The 17,942-nt window shown below is 45.0% G+C and overlaps 1 pseudogene; it reads left to right on the top strand.

Moving 5' to 3' along the window:
* Positions 1 to 10,601: 10,601 nt before the first annotated feature.
* On the top strand, positions 10,602 to 16,222 carry LOC134932004 (migration and invasion enhancer 1-like; annotated as a pseudogene).
* The last annotated feature ends 1,720 nt before the right edge of the window (positions 16,223 to 17,942 follow it).

Below are 17,942 nucleotides of genomic sequence, written 5' to 3'. Positions count from 1 at the left end.
GCCTTACAAAGTAGGCTGCATCAAAAGAAACAGCACAAACAGAAGAATAAAGGGCAAACGAGGCTGAAGTTAGCTTCTTATTCAGCCAGCTTCTTATTCACTTCTTATTTAAGCTCCAGCTTCTTATTCACTTCTTATTCGAGCTCCAGCTTCTTATTCAGATCATTCAGTTTTGCAAGGAATAATGAGTCTTGGGCAACAAATTTGACACCTGAAATTCACAGAGTAGGGTCCCTTTCATATGACCCACATGTATTTTGCCTTGCCCAACGCTGGTTTGGGCATGAAATACGCTGGCAAAGTGGGCACATACACTATAATTTACCATTTTGAATAAGTAGCTGTAGTTTTGCAAGGGTTAACGAGTCTCGGGCAACAATTTTGACACCTGAAATCAACTGAGTCGGGTCACTTGCATATGACTCACATGGATTTTGCCTTGCCCAACACTGGTTTGGGCATGAAATACGCTGGCAAAGTGGGCACATACACCGTAATATGAGTTACTATTTTGAATAAGTAGCTGTAGTTTTGCAAGGGTTAACGAGTCTCGGGCAACAAATTTGACACCTGAAATCAACAGAGTGGGCTCACTTGCATATGGCCCACATGGACTTTGCCTTGCTTAACACTGGTTTGGGCATGAAATACACTGGCAAAGTGGGCACCTTAACACTATCATTTTCTAATATAAATAAGTAGCTATAGTTTTGCAAGGGTTAACGAGTCTCGGGCAACAATTTTGACACCTGAAATCAACAGAGTCGGGTCACTTGCATATGATCCACATGGATTTTGCCTTACCCAACACTGGTTTGGGCATGAAATACGCTGGCAAAGTAGGCACCTTAACACTATCATTTTCGATTATGAATAAGTAGCTGTAGTTTTGCAAGGGTTAACGAGTCTCGGGCAACAATTTTGACACCTGAAATCAACAGAGTCGGGTCACTTGCATATGACCCACATGGATTTTGCCTTGCCTAACACTGGTTTGGGCATGAAATACGCTGGCTAAGTGGGCACCTTAACACTATAATTTTCTATTATGAATAAGTAGCTGTAGTTTTGCAAGGGTTAACGAGTCTCGGGCAACAATTTTGACACCTGAAATCAATTGAGCCGGGTCACTTGCATATGACCCACATGGATTTTGCCTTGCCCAACACTGGTTTGGGCATGAAATACGCTGGCAAAGTGGGCACATACACCATATTATGAGTTACTATTTTGAATAAGTAGCTGTAGTTTTTTGAAAGGGTTAACGAGTCTCGGGCAACAAATTTGACACCTGAAATCAACAGAGTCGGGTCACTTGCATATGACCCACATGGATTTCAGCGTATTTCATGCCCAAACCAGTGTTGGGCAAGGCAAAATCCATGTGGGTCATATGCAAGTGACCCGACTCAGTTGATTTCAGGTGTCAGATTTGTTGCCTGAGACTGTAGAAGACTGCACAGGAAAGAGCTTAGGCCCAGGTCCTTTTTTGAAGCCTGCGGTGTTTCCCCTGGGATCCTCCCAGGGGAGGATGGATCCTACTGGGGAGGACGATGAGGGCGAGTCCCGGGCTGCTGGGCCCAAAGGAGTCCCTAGGATTTCTGGCCTGCAGACAGCCGCGGAAGTTCCAGCATTGGGAGATTTGGTCAGTGTGGCAGTCCCAGTGATTGTGGACCCTGTGAAGAAACAGGATCCCAAACTGGTGACCCCCAAACCACGGGATGCTGGCTCTCCGGGTGAGGAAACCCCAGGCGGTGATATGGCGAAGGTACCTGCCTGTGGTGAAGCGGGGGATGCTGTGGTCTCTGATAGCAGCTCAGAATCCTCTATGGATGAATATGTGAATATGAGCCTGGAAGTTAAAAATGGAGCAGACTTGTTTAACCTCTCGTCTTTCCCTCAAGAGAAGGAAATGAAACACTTGTAGCAGCCGTGAGAGAGCTCTCCTAAAGGATGAGATTTAGGAGCTAAGTACTAGCCTAGCCGCAGTAAAGGAAAGAATTAAAGCATTATGTAATCTGGATCTTTCTCAGGAGAAAGAAGTGTTGATGAAGTCCTTACCTGAGCAGGATGGTGGGGGCAGTAGCAGCTCTATCCCTGCAGTTTCGGTGGCAGCGTCAGCATTGTGTAGTCAGGTTCTGCCTCATGGGAAAAAGGAGTTGCAGGAATCTCTGCCTGAACAGGATGGCGGTGGCGACCGGGTCCTGGCACGTTCAGTAGCGGCATCAGAACCTCCAATGGAGGGTATGGAGGTGGGAGTCCAGCCTATGGAGAAGGAAGGGGCTGTCGGGAGCTGTGATGGAAGTAATGTTTCTAAGATCGTGCATGGTTCTGTAGATATCGTGGAAAGGCCAATGATGGCAGTATCTGGTGGCTTCCAAATGGGGGAGGCGTCTCTCCTGGAGGGAGTGCTGGGTGGTGACAGTGCGGGGGCGTGGCGGTTGCTGGGACTCTGGTGACTGTCGCTGCTCCCTGTGGACTTGTCCCCGAAACGCTCGCCTCTAAAGTTGCAAGTGTGGGGGCGGCGCGGGCCGTGGTTGATGCTGAGGCTGGCCATCCCTGTAAGCCTGTGGTGGCTGGCTCTGGCTTAGTCGCCGTGGTGGCTGAGGGAGGCGGGGCCAAAGACGCATCGGGTATGACATCGCAGGTGACATCATTACCCACGTTGATGGGTGTTTCAAAGTATGAAGCCATACTGAAAGAGGGACAGAGATTGGCTCAAGGACTGCCAGCTGTAGATAATCTCTGAAGAAGTTATGTTGGTAGAAACTGTATATGGTAACATGGATATGCCGGTGAGGGCTCTAGCAGCTGTGAATTTGCTTCAGGCGAACCAGGTCAGGATGACTGGTGGGCTGGGGAGTGTGGGAATAGGGGCTGGTAGTGGTCTGGTACCTGAAGGTCTCCCTGTAACTCCCTCTGAGGTTAGGCCGGGTGCTGGTTCGTACGCTAATTCTTTGGCGGCTCCTGGTCGGACGAGTGCTGGTCTTCAGTTCGGGGTGAGTGGGGGTCAGCCCATAAAAAGAAGAAATATGGTGCAGTTCAGATGGGTAGGGGATGGGGAGTCTCCTTCGAAGTCGGAGTTCTTAGTTATGATCTTCTCACTGGGGTTTGAGGCTGTAGATCTTTTTGCATGCATTCACCCAGTGAGAACTCCAGATTTCGACCTGAGCTTCCTCTCCCTGAATGGCCTGCAGGCCTTTGGCTCCCGTTGGGAGAAAAACAAGATGAAGGAACCATATTGTTTTTTCAAAGTCCATACCATCACGAGGCAGGACAGGGCTAAGATCACTGTGTTGGTGCGTAATGAATCACTTCCCCCTGCTGATATTATATATTGGTTGTCTAGGTCTTGTACAGTACTATCTCCTTTGGTAAAGTTTGATCATACTAGGGGGGTTTGGGGTTGTGCCTATTCGGCTTTTGTGAGGTTACACCAGGTAGGGGCTGAGACTAGACACATATACATTGGCCGTGATCGGCTCCAGTGTTTCTACCCTGGGCAACCCAGAACCTGTCATAAGTATGGTGACTTCCGTCACCTCAGTAGCGATTGTGAGGTGATTAAATGTGCTTTGTGTGGCCAGTTGGGGCATGGGTCCCGGGAATGCAGCAAGGTCAGGTGTAATCTTTGCGGTGCAGTTGGTCATCCCTACAGTCGATGCCCTAAGGCTTTGCATAATTATAGTGCAGGGGTGGAAGCAGTGGTGCCGGAGGTTGGTCCTGGTCACGAAGATAGCATACCGGTAACTGTGCAGCATCAGGACATCTCGAAGAGAATAGAAGATGGTGGGAAAGAAAAGGTTCAGCCAGAAAAGGGGGAGGCATCCTTTCAGATCGTCAATAAAGGGAGGAGGTGGAAGCCTAAAAACAAGAGGGCAGATGTTGTTTCCTCAAATAAGTTCGATGTCCTGTCTTCTTCTGATGATGAAGAAGAGGGGGAGGTGGTCATGGTTGGGGAAAAAGAATAAGTTTTTGTCCCAAATGTCTCAAAAAATAGAAAGCCAAAGCAGGCCTCTAATCTGTCAGTTGCTGGGAAGGAGGTTGTAGCTAAGGATAAACAGGGAAAAATGGGACAAGGTAAAGCCCAAAGCAAAACTAAACACTTGGAAATAAATGGTTCTCAGGGGGAGCATGAGTGGGATCCTGTGGGGATAGAGTTGAGCCAAGTTGTAGGGCCCCTGTTAGACGTGGTTGAAGTAGCTCAGTGTCCAGAAGGGGAAGCACCTCATTCTTCAGGTGTGTTGGTGGTTGATGAAACTCCTGGGTCCCCTGGTGGGGATGGTCCCAGAGGTGGCTCCTTTATTAGTACCCCAAAGGCCCCTGACCCGGATCCTCCCCCGGACGAGGTGGTAAAGGAGGAGGGGTGTGTTGTTGGGAAGGGGATTCGTAGGAAGGGGTCCGAGATTCTACTTAGTGAGACTGTGGTCCCTGTTGCTGATAGTGTGAGTGAGGAGGAGGAGGGGGAGGTGGAAGAAATCTCCCTGTCTGACGAGGATGCTATCCCTTTTGGGATGGCATGTAAAAGAGTTGGATCCTCAGATGAGGACTCTAAAAGACAAGCAAAGAAAAAGTGAATGGGATCCTACTTCTATAATCCAAAAAACATGGATCCCCAACCTATGCGATGGGCCACCATTAATGTGGCTTCCGTGTTTTCCGAACGTGCTCGTTTCTTGGCCTTTGATTTTTTCAATACAGTTGATGTTGATTTTTTATTTTTGCAGGAGACCAGGATAGGTGACCTGGCCACACTTCATCGGGTCAAGGGTCAGTGGAAGCGTGGGCCTTCCTTCTGGTCTCTTGCGGCCAAGGCGTACTGTGGGTTGGCAGTGCTTTTTACTGATATGGTAAACGTGCATAGGATTATAGAATTACAGGTAGGTAGGTGCATGGTTTTGGATGTCAACCTGAGAGGACATGACCTGAGATTAATAAACATCAATGGGCCCCAAACAGCTTGGGACAGGAAATGTCTTTTCAGGGAGATAAAACCATTTCTCTTTACGGCAGATCATCTTTGGTGGTGATTTTAACACCGTCATTAGGCCAAAAGATAGGGGAGTCACAAAGATGACCCTGGGCTATGAATCCAATTTTTTTAGTTAGCATGATTAGAGAGGTTGGTCTGGTCAATGTGCATGTTCGCCATTTCCCAGACCTCACTGGTTTCACCTATCATTGTGGTAGCCGTAAGTCTAGGATAGATAGGTTTTTTGTTAAGGAGTCCTTGAAAACTTTGCCTCCTGAGACAAAGCCAGTAGAGTTCTCCGATCACGTTTTTCTGTGTGGTGCTTTGAACGTCTCAGAAACCCCTCAGAAAGGACGGGGCCTTTGGCGTTTGAATTTCCGGGCTCCTGAAGGAGGAGGGAGTTAGACAGTCCTTTAGAGACTTTTTTCAACTGCAGGAAACACTTCTGGAGGCTGGTTGGAGTAGATCTGAGTGGTGGGAGGAGTGTAAAAAGAGGACTCAAAGGTTTTTTCAAAGGCTAGTATTCAGGAGAAACTTGACAAAAAGATGTATCTACCAAAGCCTGAGAAAGGAACTAGATTTCTTGATTTCTGTGCGTAGGGATTGTGGGGAAATCTCCCGGGTGAAGGCTCAGATGAGAGAATATCAGTATAATCGTCTGGCTTCTTTGATTTTGGAGAGGGATTATGGGAAATACCACTCGCCTGATCCCTACCAGAGTTGCAGAAAATCAGTTGATTTGAGGGAGGTCCGGGGCCTGTTTGATGACCAGAGTACTCTTCATGGAGACAGGGAGGGTATTTTGGGAGTCATCAGGTCTTATTACTCTGACCTTTTGTCTGAGCAGTCACTCATTAGATAGAGGATGGATCGGTTCCTGAGAGAGACACCTGGGCTTGAGCAGCTTGATCCTTCTTTTGACTGTTTGGGGAATGATGTGACAGTGAAGGAGGTCAAGAAGGCTATAGATGGTTTGTCTATAAAAAAAATCTCCGGGCCCAGATGGGTTAACATCTGAATTTTTTAAAAGTTTTCTCAGACATCTTGGCTCCTCGTCTTGTAGAGGTATTTAATGAAAGCCTGGATGAGGGAGTGCTCCCTCCCTCTATGAGATCCTCTGCTCTCATATTATTGTCTAAAGGCAAGGACCCAGCCCATTTTGAGAATTGGCACCCCATCGCTCTTCTCAATACGGACAGGAAGATTCTGGCAAAGGTACTCTTTAATCGGCTGATGGAAGTTTCCGTGCTTTTACTTTCCCCGCCTCAGCATTGCACTGTAAAGGGTCGAAGCACCTTTAGTGCTGTCCTTGGCATCCGGGAGGCCGTGGAGCAATGTCGTGCTGAAAAATGGGGTATTTGCTGGCGTTGGACCAGTCTAAGGCTTTTGACTGGGTTAATCATCAGTACCTATGGGCTGTGCAGGAAAGGTATGGTCTTCCAGTAAGGGTGGTAGATTGGCTATGTGTCATTTACAATTAGGCTGAGAGCTTCCCGCTTGTCAACGGTTGGGTTGGGCCTGCATTTTTGGTTGACTCGGGTGTCCGTCAGGGTTGTCCCCTGAGCCCCCTTCTGTACGTATTCACAATTGACCCCTTTGTGCGGAGGATTGAGTGCGCTACTGTTGCAGGGGTGCAGCTGGGCCCTGGGCTACCACTGAGAGTGGCGGCCTATACGGATGATGTTACTGTGGTCGTGTCGTCTGTGGCAGAGGCGCATGACATGGAACGTCTTATCTGTGAGTACTCTGAGGCTTCGTGCTCCAGGATCAATCAGGACAAGTGTGAAGCTTTCTGGATGGGTGAGGAAGGTGACGAGTTTGCCCTTCCGGATAGTCTCCCCCACGCCAGTCCAGAGATAAAAGTTCTAGGTAATAAATTTGGCCGTGGTGATTATGCCACTCAAAATTGGGATAAGAGGCTGGAAGATGCTACTAGAAAGGTGTGGTCCTGGAGAGGGTGGCAGCTCTCTCTCAGGGAAAGGGTTGATTTGTGCAAAACCTACATGGTTCCGCTTTTCTTGTATGTCAGTTATGTGTGCTTTTTGCCACAATCTTTGTGGACTAGGATGTATTCTTTATTCTTCCTGATGTTATGGGGGAATGGAATAAATCTGGCCAAGAGAGGGTTTACCTACAGATCGAGGGAATGGTCAACCCTATAATGTTTTTTGCTACAACTTTTTTAAAGCTAAGTCTAAGGAGTTTGTTTCTAGAAACTCTCCCTCGATGGGTAGAAATTTTTAGGGCCTGGGTGTCTCCCTTCCTCGGGCTCTGGATGGATGGTGGCTGAGTAAAAACCCTTGGAGTCCGGCATAGCTACCTCCCGATCTACGTTATACTGTGCTTGAAGATGACGAGGCTTTGGGGGCTGGAAGTGGGTGAAGTCAAAAACTTCTCTAGAAGGGAGTTGGAGGGAAGAATTTTACAGACTCACTTCTATGCTCCGCTGTTGTTAAGGGACTGCCCGGGCAGTGTCTGCTCAAATGGGTTGTCTCTGATTAATTCTCAGAGAATCCCACTGAAGTTCAGGGATATTGCCTGGCTTTCCTTCCAAGGGAGACTTTATGTGCGGGGTAATCTCAAGTGCCGATGATCGTGGTTGCCCACGTGAGGAATGTCTAGGGGAGGAGAAAACAATGGACCACTTCCTCCTTGAGTGTCCCTTCAATATAAAGGTTTGTAAAGCGGTTTCAAGGGCCTTACGCATCCCGTGCCTTTCGGGGCATAGTTACCCTGAGTGGGTTTATGGGACGTTCATTGGGTATAAAGGATATGATTTAACCACAATTTTTTTAGTTAGTTTAGCAATTAGGTTTCACACATGGAGTGCACGGTGTCAGGTTTCTCTCAGAGCAAAGTTCCTCCCCTGTGAAGTGGTGGTGGGAAATATTCTACACGAGATTAGGAGGATGATGGATATGGACAGGAGGAGGTTGGATGCTGTCGGGGGGTCCAGGCTCTGGCGCCATTTGAAACCCCCTTGAGTGGGTAGCAGAAATCCTTTTCTTGTTCATCTTCTGTCTTTCTTTTCTTCACCTCCCCGTAGATTTTCTTTTTGTTTTTTTGTTGTTGAAACGGTTTACATGTGGCTAAAAGGTTTCATTCATTTTTTCATTGCTTGTGGTTATGATGTGTATTGTTTGTATAGTAGGTTGGTTTTGTCTAGCTGATTTGTGTTAAGCTGTACTGGCAGTGTGTGCAGCCATACAAGCTTTGTTGCTTTCTGTTTGATTAGCTAGACAACAATTCAGTGTATATTGTGTGTCTTGTTTTATGAATTTTACCATATTTATCTAATATATGTTGCAATTTTCATATTAAAAAGATACCCACTCTGTTGATTTCAGGTGTCAAATTTGTTGCCCGAGACTCGTTAACCCTTGCAAAACTACAGCTACTTATTCAAAATAGTAATTCATAATACTGTGTATGTGCCCACTTTGCCAGCGTATTTCATGCCCAAACCAGTGTTGGGCAAGGTAAAATCCATGTGGGTCATGTGCAAGTGACCCGACTCAGTTGATTTCAGGTGTCAAAATTGTTGCCCGAGACTCGTTAACCCTTGCAAAACTACAGCTACTTATTCATAATAGAAAATGATAGTGTTAAGGTGCCCACTTTGCCCGCGTATTTCATGCCCAAACCAGTATTGGGCAAGGCAAAATCCATGTGGGTCATATGCAAGTGACCCGACTCTGTTGATTTCAGGTGTCAAAATTGTTGCCCAAGACTCCTTAACCCTTGCAAAACTACAGCTACTTATTCATAATAGAAAATGATAGTGTTAAGGTGCCCACTTTGCCAGCGTAGTTCATGCCCAAACCAGTGTTGGGCAAGGCAAAATCCATGTGGGTCATATGCAAGTGACCCGACTCTGTTGATTTCAGGTGTCAAAATTGTTGGCCGAGACTCGTTAACCCTTGCAAAACTACAGCTACTTATTCATAATAGAAAATTATAGTGTTAAGGTGCCTACTTTGCCAGCGTATTTCATGCCCAAACCAGTGTTGGGCAAGGCAAAATCCATGTGGGTCATATGCAAGTGAGCCCACTCTGCTGATTTCAGGTGTCAAAATTGTTGCCCGAGACTCGTTAACCCTTGCAAAACTACAGCTACTTATTCAAAATAGTAAATCATAATATGGTGTATGTGCCCACTTTGCCAGCGCATTTCATGCCCAAACCAGCGTTGGGCAAGGCAAAATCCATGTGGGTCATATACAAGTGACCCGACTCTGTTGATTTCAGGTGTCAAAATTGTTGCCCGAGACTCATTAACCCTTGCAAAACTACAGCTACTTATTCATAATCGAAAATGATAGTGTTAAGGTGCCTACTTTGCCAGCGTATTTCATGCCCAAACCAGTGTTGGGCAAGGCAAACCCATGTGGGTCATATACAAGTGACCTGACTCAGTTGATTTAAGGTGTCAAAATTGTTGCCCGAGACTCGTTAACCCTTGCAAAACTACAGCTATTCATAATAGAAAATGATAGTGTTAAGGTGCCCACTTTGCCAGCGTATTTCATGCCAAAACCAGTGTTGGACAAGGCAAATCCATGTGGATCATATGCAAGTGACCCGACTCTGTCGATTTTAGGTGTCAAATTTGTTGCCCGAGACTCGTTAACCCTTGCAAAACTACAGCTACCTATTCATAATCGAAAATTATAGTGTTAAGGTGCCCACTTTGCCAGCATATTTCATGCCCAAACCAGTGTTGGGCAAGGCAAAATCCATGTGGGTCATATGCAAGTGAGCCCACTCTGTTGATTTCAGGTGTCAAATTTGTTGCCCGAGACTTGTTAACCCTTGCAAAACTACAGCTATTTATTCAAAATAGTAACTCATAATATGGTGTATGTGCCCACTTTGCCAGCATATTTCATGCCCAAACCAGTGTTGGGCAATGCAAAATACATGTGGGTCATATGAAAGGGACCCTACTATGTGAATTTCAGGTGTCAAATTTGTTGCCCAAGACTCATTAACCCTTGCAAAACTGAATGATCTGAATAAGAAGCTGGAGCTCGAATAAGAAGTGAATAAGAAGCTGGAGCTTGAATAAGAAGCTGGAGCTTGAATAAGAAGCTAACTTCAGCCTCGTGGCAAAGAAGACATTATTAAATAATAGGAATCTCTGAAATATGATTGGATCTGCCGCTGTGCAAACAGCATAATAGAAAGACTAATTGTGTAGATGTGGAAGCGAACTTTGTAAACCTGTTGTGTGTATTGTGTACCAATGTCACAGAAACGTCACACGACACAAAAGCTTGAACTAAACAGGTTTTTCCATCTACTGAACAGAAATATATAAAGAAAGCCGTCCTATTGGGGTGCTTCGCCCCAGAATGGAACGTACAGTATGGTTCCAGTTCCAGCCTCATACAATCTCAGCTGAGTGACCAGAAACAGATTGCTGTAACCACGCCATTGCTGACGCTGGTACCAAGCATTCTTGTTCAGACAGTAGAAATAAACCAACTCGAGTCCTGGAAAGAAAGTGTCGCAGCTACTGCTTAGTGCGTGATGCTGCTGTTGTTAGGATACAGAACGTCCAGGTAACAAGTCACATGGTGGGGCTAGAGGATGCACTGACTGGGGATGACTAGGCACATTTCCTGGGCAGCCTCTTCCTGCACCGACCACTCCCTGCAGCTGCCTTAAATAGCAGCAACACAGCGTCCAGCATCATTACATTGATTACATTACAGGCAGCAGAATGCAGAGCAAGGGCCAAGCACTGAAGATTTACGTAGAATACTGGTAAGCACAGACTATGCATACGATTCCTAGTAATTTGAGTGGTAATGGATCAGCAGTGTTCTAGTAGTGATTTTTGCAATGGTTTTCTTACACGAGAGAAATAGAGTGTATGGCTGCAGGGGTGCTGGATCACCAGGAAAGATCAGATTGCAAAAACAAACCGCCTTATGGCAGGATATTGTATGTACTATGTAACCTACTGTAAGTGTTTATAGAGATAAGACTACAAACTGGTTATATAAGACCATTTATTTCCATGCAGTGAAGATGTGAGTTATAGACCGTATTCTGGCACAGAGCCTGATTGTTAGCGCTCCGAGATGCAAAACAGAATCGGACGTACAACCAGTGGTATTCAGTGGGCGTGCTGTGGAGGTTACAGGGGGTGGGTAAGCAGATGCGGGTATTGTCGCTATAAGCGTCTGTGTCCCCTTACACAGGACCCTGTACTCAGACGGAGGAATTGCACCTGCCCTAGGGCTGGTGCAAGTTTCAACTGTCTGTCTAATGACTGTGGCGGGGAACCAGAGTACCTGGAGGGAACCCATGCAAACCAGAGAGAACATACAAACTCCACCCATAAAGGACGTTTGGTGGGTGGAACCCAAGACTTCAGTGCTTTGAGGCAGTAATGATAACCACTACTGCCCAATATGATATTTCTGTTCCATGTAATACAGACCTGGAGGGGTATTCAGTTATCGGCGATGTGTGACTGCACTCCTCACCAATAATTACAGTAAAGCAACATCGCAGACTTACCGGTGGCGGTGCTAAATAAATGGTCAAAAGTCCTGCACCTCACAGCCACCACCACTAACTGAATACCCCAATAGACCCCTATATCCATCCAAAATGACATGATCATAGAACAGTTCTGTTAGCCTCTTTACTGCTATAGGAGGGATTTCAACTGAACGCAATTTGCTGTGGCAACGCCCAGTTGCGCACATATCAGCCATGATCTGGTGCAAGGTAAAACTTGCATTGCTGATGGGCACTATATATGTCATTCCAGAATGGCACATCGTGTCCATCGTGCCAAATTGAATTCCCCCCAACCGCTGCTAAACCTACAGAATGATCTGTCCATGATACAATGTTATTGAAGTCTGTAGAGGCGTGGGACACTACCAGGGCCACCAAGAGATTGGCCAGCCTGATACTAGAGGGCGTAGCTGAGCATTGGCGCAGGGCCACGCCCATTGGGTGCCCTCTGTATGGAAGATGCACTCTATGTAGGCATAGCTGTACTTTCTTGGATGCTGAGTTCTGACACAGATTCCTAATATGACCTGACCACTGGACAATTCCATAACTACCTGTAAGGCATTATGTTGCCATGACATGATGATTCCAACACAACTACAGCAAATATTTATTCCATCGAAGCCCCTTGGAAATATTTCCTCATTTTTTCAACCTTATGGGGCAGTTGTACTAAGCTTTGGAGAGTGCTAGTGGAGAGAAACTACTATCCAATCAGCTTCTGTCATTTTTGAAACCCAGCCTCTAAAATGGCAGTTAGGAGCTGATTGGCTGGTACATTATCTTGCTACACTTTATCATTCTCCAAAGCTTAGTACATGTGCCCCTGTATGAGCAAATTTCTGTTGTAAGGTGCCCTAAAATATGTGTCTGGATTATTCATGTGCAGTTAAAAGACAAATTAGTATGAGTAGAATACACCTAGATAGAATGTGTGTGGGTTGTCTTAATTAGTATTTTGCATACAAAACAAAAATCTATATACATGCTGCATTTTAAATCAAACCCAGGAAATATCCAGCACCTGCAATCTATCAGTATATTATAATAACAAGTAAGGGTTAGTAAATACTTATCCAGGGTCATAACCTGGGGTGTGCTGCAGGTGCCGTCTCACAGAGCCATGCACTCTATGCGGCGGCACACCCCTAGTCGGACCGTAGCTGTCCTTGCTTCTGGCTAACGGGGGACCTGGAACAGCACCCTACAGCCAGAGTCACTGCAGCAGCACCGCCGGAGCATCCTAATGACGTAATGCGGGTTACGTCATGACAATGTGCATACATGGGGGCGATGCCGGCACAGGGCGCATTTGTGACTTGTTACAGATTTGTACTTATCAATATTAATAAGTAATGTTTGTTCATAAATTGTATTATTTGCTATACACCTAGGTCAGTGACTACCCTATGTTACATTATCATAATTCAGTTATGTTTTAAGAACTTATGTTGAATTAATAGTAATATAGGCAGAATATATAGTTCGGCACCCAGCAATCAACAAGGTAATTAAATATAATACTATCCTTGTTTTCTCTCCTTAGTGGAAGGTGAGGCTATGAGCCCCGTTATCGGGAGCTTGCATCTATTATTAAGGAGCATGTACCTGATGCGGAGATCAGTGGTGGTGTTGGCAGAGTTAGTAAGTATAAGGTCGTCGTCGTCGTCATCATCATCATTTACATCATTCCATTAAGGGGCCTCATGTACTAAGAGTTAGCTTTTCAAAGGTTTTGCCCACAGGATATAAAATGCTAATAATACTTGCTCCTACAGTGCGATCAGAACAGGCTGATCGGGGCCGGAGCTGACATCGGACACCCTCCCTGAGAACGCTTGGGCACACCTGCGTTTTCCCGTAAACTCCCAATAAACAGTTGCCACCCACAAACGGGCTCTTCCTGTTAATCACCTGCGAACGCCCGTGCAAATAAATTTTTCGCACCATCCTATCGCTGACCAGCGATACCCGTTGTTGCTGTCCGACACGTGTGAGTATTGCGGTGCATACGCATGCGCAGTTATGACCTGATCGCTGCCTGTGTTAAAACGCACAGCAGCGATCAGGTCTGAATTGGGCCCTATGTTTTATTGTGTTTAACACCTGCATAACCAGTTTTCTTAATGGCTCCTCCCCCAGAACAGATCACATTTTTATAGTTGGTGTCCTCAAGTTATTTATTGGGCTGATGCAGGTATTCTCAAAATGGGCAGAAGTGACACTTAAAAATAAATAAATAAAATAAAATCACATGCAAAAAACAGCAGATGCCATACACATCTCATGATCTGTCCGGCACCGTGTTGGCAGTCCAACATGTACTTATTTACAGCTACCTTCTAACCGGTGCAGAGTATTGTTGCACTTGTGTGTATATATAACTTTAGTAGGCCCCCATACACCTTTTACGGATTGGTGCAATTTCCCTATCTGGGGCAGGAACTGGGAATATTTAACAGGTTTAAAGATCTCGATTCTCCAATCCCGCCCCAAAATTACATATATTAGCAAATCAAGGATTTTTTACATGAAGAATTTCCCCGATTTGCAGACAGATCTCTGACCATTAATGGCTGCTATTCCAGCTGGGAAATGGGTAAAACAGTTGCCAGATGTATGGCGGCATTTAGACTTCTCCTTCCCTTATCCATTCTACTTACCCAGTCATAAAATTGTGCAAGTGCCAGATACATGCAAGTCTGCATTTACATACACAATTCAGATTTCCCCTGCTCTAACTGGCATCCATTCTTATCCACATCGGCCCATTGAGTTCTTTATATGATAGCTTAGTGGCATTTACATGCCTTGATGTTTTTCTGCCATAATCTAGGGGAAGCAAACAGTAAGAACAACTAATTCTGCCCTTGGATAATTTTACTCTCTTTGGGTAACACAAGGATATATGGATACTTCAGCAAAGCAATATTTTGCCACATATGTTCTTTTACTCAAAGCCTGGCAGTTATTATGTCCCAAATGTGGTGGTTCACTCCAATTGTTCCATACCCTGCTCATTTGTCCCCACTCACCATTGTGCCTGTGGCAGCTCATCTTTAAGGAAGTCGAGCTGGGAGCAGTCCACCGTTCAGAAGAGCCTGTGATATTTTTGGATAAGGTTAAGCTGTGTCCTGCTTCTTGACATTTCAAATAGGGGGTGCAGAGTGTGTGTGTGTGTGTGTGTGTGTGTGTGTGTGTGTGTGTGTGTATATATATATATATATATATATATATATATATATATATATATATAGCACAAAGTCTCACATGCACTTCCAAATAATACCTTCCCTGATGCCCTTAGTTGAATGAATAACAAAATATATGCAGATAAATCACTGACTGAAACGTTGAACAGGGGACAAAGGCTGGCGTGTGATTCTTTTGGGCACAAAAGGTATTGTAAAATTTTCTTCCCCTTCCCCTTCCCCCCCCCCCTTTTTTTTTTTTTTTTCCCTTAATAGATAGCTTTGAAGTCAAAGTTAACGATGAGTTGATCTTCTCTAAACTGGAATGTGGTGGATTTCCATTCCCTGAAGACGTAAGTGTCGAGATTTGTATTGTCAGGAGTCTGTTTCATCATTTTCCAAAGAAACTAAACTACAAATTATTGTGACCACCTCCTACATTTGACATCGGCAACGCGTAGTCCATGAAGTACGTCACGTGTCTTGCGCTGGCTTGGTGGGTATATAAAGTGTTCGATAGGCCGTCTGCACACCTTTCACTTGTTGCTGTCATGGGTAAAAAATGCGAATTATCCAAGTTGCAAATAGGGATGATTATCCGCTTCCAGGGCTAAGGGTAACAGTGTTCCCGAAATACCGCAGTTTGTGAACTGTTTGCGTGCTGCTGTGGTAAAGGTGTGTTGTGACTGGACAAATGGCACCATTGCGAATAACCAACATGGAACATGCAGAGCACCATGTGCCATTGATGTGAGAGGTGAACATCAGCTACGAAGGTGTGTGTGAGGGTTGACCGACGCGCTACAGTGGCACAGTTTACAGTCAAAATGTTCCTGTGCCAACCTACCAGCACCTTGAGTCACTCCCAGCCCGTCTAGATGCTGTCCATGCTGACCACAGCATTTACTCTGGCTATTAGTTGGTGGTCATAATAATGTGATTCGACCGTGTATATGCAATTGAATAGCGCTAAAGAGATAATGTAATAGGTGCCTGCGTTTCCATAAGGCTTTAAACTGCCACTTTTAGAAAAAATATATTTCCGTAATTTCACTACGGGGGACCATTTATTTATCAATGAGTTTTAGCTGTTTAAAACATGTTGCGTATGATAAATGGTGCTTCAGACAATCCGCTCCTAAATATCCTGTGTTTGGAAAATGACAGGATCTTATTGGCTAGAGACCATTTCTCATATGCAATAACTTAACTAGCTAAAACTTGTTGATAAATACTGATACTTGTGCTTTCTATGTGTGCTTAGATCATTAAAACACTGGAGAAGATGAAAGAAGGACAGCGTGGTGAGAAGATCATCAGACATAAAAAATCTTGCACCATCCAGTAGCGCACAGATGGGATAGAGGACTGAAGACAGCCTGGTATACAGGCAAGAGCAGGTTCTGCTAATGACTGGTTTCGTCAAAAAGCAGAGGAAATCATGAGCAATCTTAGAATCTGACCTTAAGAGCTGTAATCCAGCTGAATTTTGCTCCTCGTTAAATAAATGTCTCTAAAGATTGCTCAGTGAGTTGTCTCTTATTTAAATGTATATATTTTAAGATCTACAGTTCAGCACTCATGTCCTGTCATATAACGGACCATTAAGAGAACCACACTTTATGGTTCCACTGAGCAACCAACATTACGAAATTGCCCATGCTCTTGAACTGAAAAGTATAGAGTTCCTTCCTAAATCCTGTTACCAAAGATCAAGTGGGTGGGCACGCCAAAGTTGAAGGTATGACTATGGGTGAGAATAAAAAAAAATACAGTAGACCAAGAGATGGAAAATTAGAAAAATATCTCCAAGAAGACAATTCCAACCAATTTATAGTATAATACACAAGTGAGATAAATCCTTGTGTAAACAACTGTGTAATATGTTTATCTTTAGACAACCATTGACGTCACAACTACTGTACACCTTCCCTATATAGGCTGTATTGCTCCTTATGCCAGAGAGTGTCCGCTCTATTACATTCTACATTTGTTCACGTGCATATTAAAACAATATTTGCATCATCTCTCATAGGGGCAGATGTACTAAGCCATGGAGAGAGATAAAGTACCAACCAATCAGCTCCTTACTGTCATTTTTCAAACACTGTATTAATCATTTTATTTACCTATTGTCCCTAAGTCTGTCAGTCAGTCTGGGGCTTAGGGACAACTGCATACGAGGATGCAGGACGGGTCCTGCACATGCGCTGTTTCCCCACCATTGGACTTGAATGCTAACCATTGGGGGTATTAATGTAGATAAATAAGCAACAATCGCTCTTTGATTTTATGTAAATTAAGTGTTTAAAAAACATTCTGTTGTGATATTACTTAGCACACAGAGGGTCATTCAGAACCGACCCGCAGCACAGTTGTACGGGGGCAGACCGGGACCATTTTCGGGGCAGGTGCATGATGTCACACACAGTCGCTACGATTAAATAATAATAATAATAATAATAATTTTATTTATATAGCGCTCTTTCTCCAACAGGACTCAAGGCGCTTTACAGACATCAAAAACAATGCACATGATACAGAGGATTAGAGTAATACAACAATAGACAAGCAACACAGACATAAAAGAAAACCTTAAGCACACAGAAAGCATAATGCAGGATTGGTGTAGGCATTTTGGGTAATAACTTCCAAGGGTTGTGTATTCCACCCTCACAAGGTACCAGGTGCAGCAGCCATCTTAGGCGCTCGGCGTAGGATTACCCAGGGTGGGATAGTCCACCCCTAGAAGTGATGACACAAAATGGGGGTGATTTCAGAGTCCTACAGTTCAGAGTAGGGTTCCAACAAAACCACAAGATCCATGTATTTTTCATCCCATCCACAAGTGTACCATATGGGGCAGCCATGTTGGGCGCACTTTGGAGGTTACACTGTGGGAGGTGAGCCATACAAGGGCCAAGTTCATATATGGGAAAACTGATGCTTATGTAGTAGTATGATGTACCCTGCATGTAGGGCACAATGGAAAGGTGTGCAATCAGTGGAGGTAAACATTACAGAAAAAACACATGGTGGGGTGGAAGCGAGCAATGGAGGGAAAAAAAAAATAGCAGGTAACTAGTGGCAGAGTAGGATAGGGCTAACATTTTGATCAGATCTTAGTACGGGTGGGTAGGAGAATGTGGGGGGCATACTCAATACTCAGAAGCAATGGGGATGTCCCTGCTGAACCTGGTCCTGTGCCCCACAGTTCCCTGTTCATCTTGGGGGTTAGGCCC

The sequence above is a fragment of the Pseudophryne corroboree genome, chromosome 6 (assembly GCF_028390025.1).
Source record: "Pseudophryne corroboree isolate aPseCor3 chromosome 6, aPseCor3.hap2, whole genome shotgun sequence".
Taxonomy (NCBI): domain Eukaryota; kingdom Metazoa; phylum Chordata; class Amphibia; order Anura; family Myobatrachidae; genus Pseudophryne; species Pseudophryne corroboree.
This window is presented reverse-complemented; position numbering and strand designations above follow the sequence as displayed.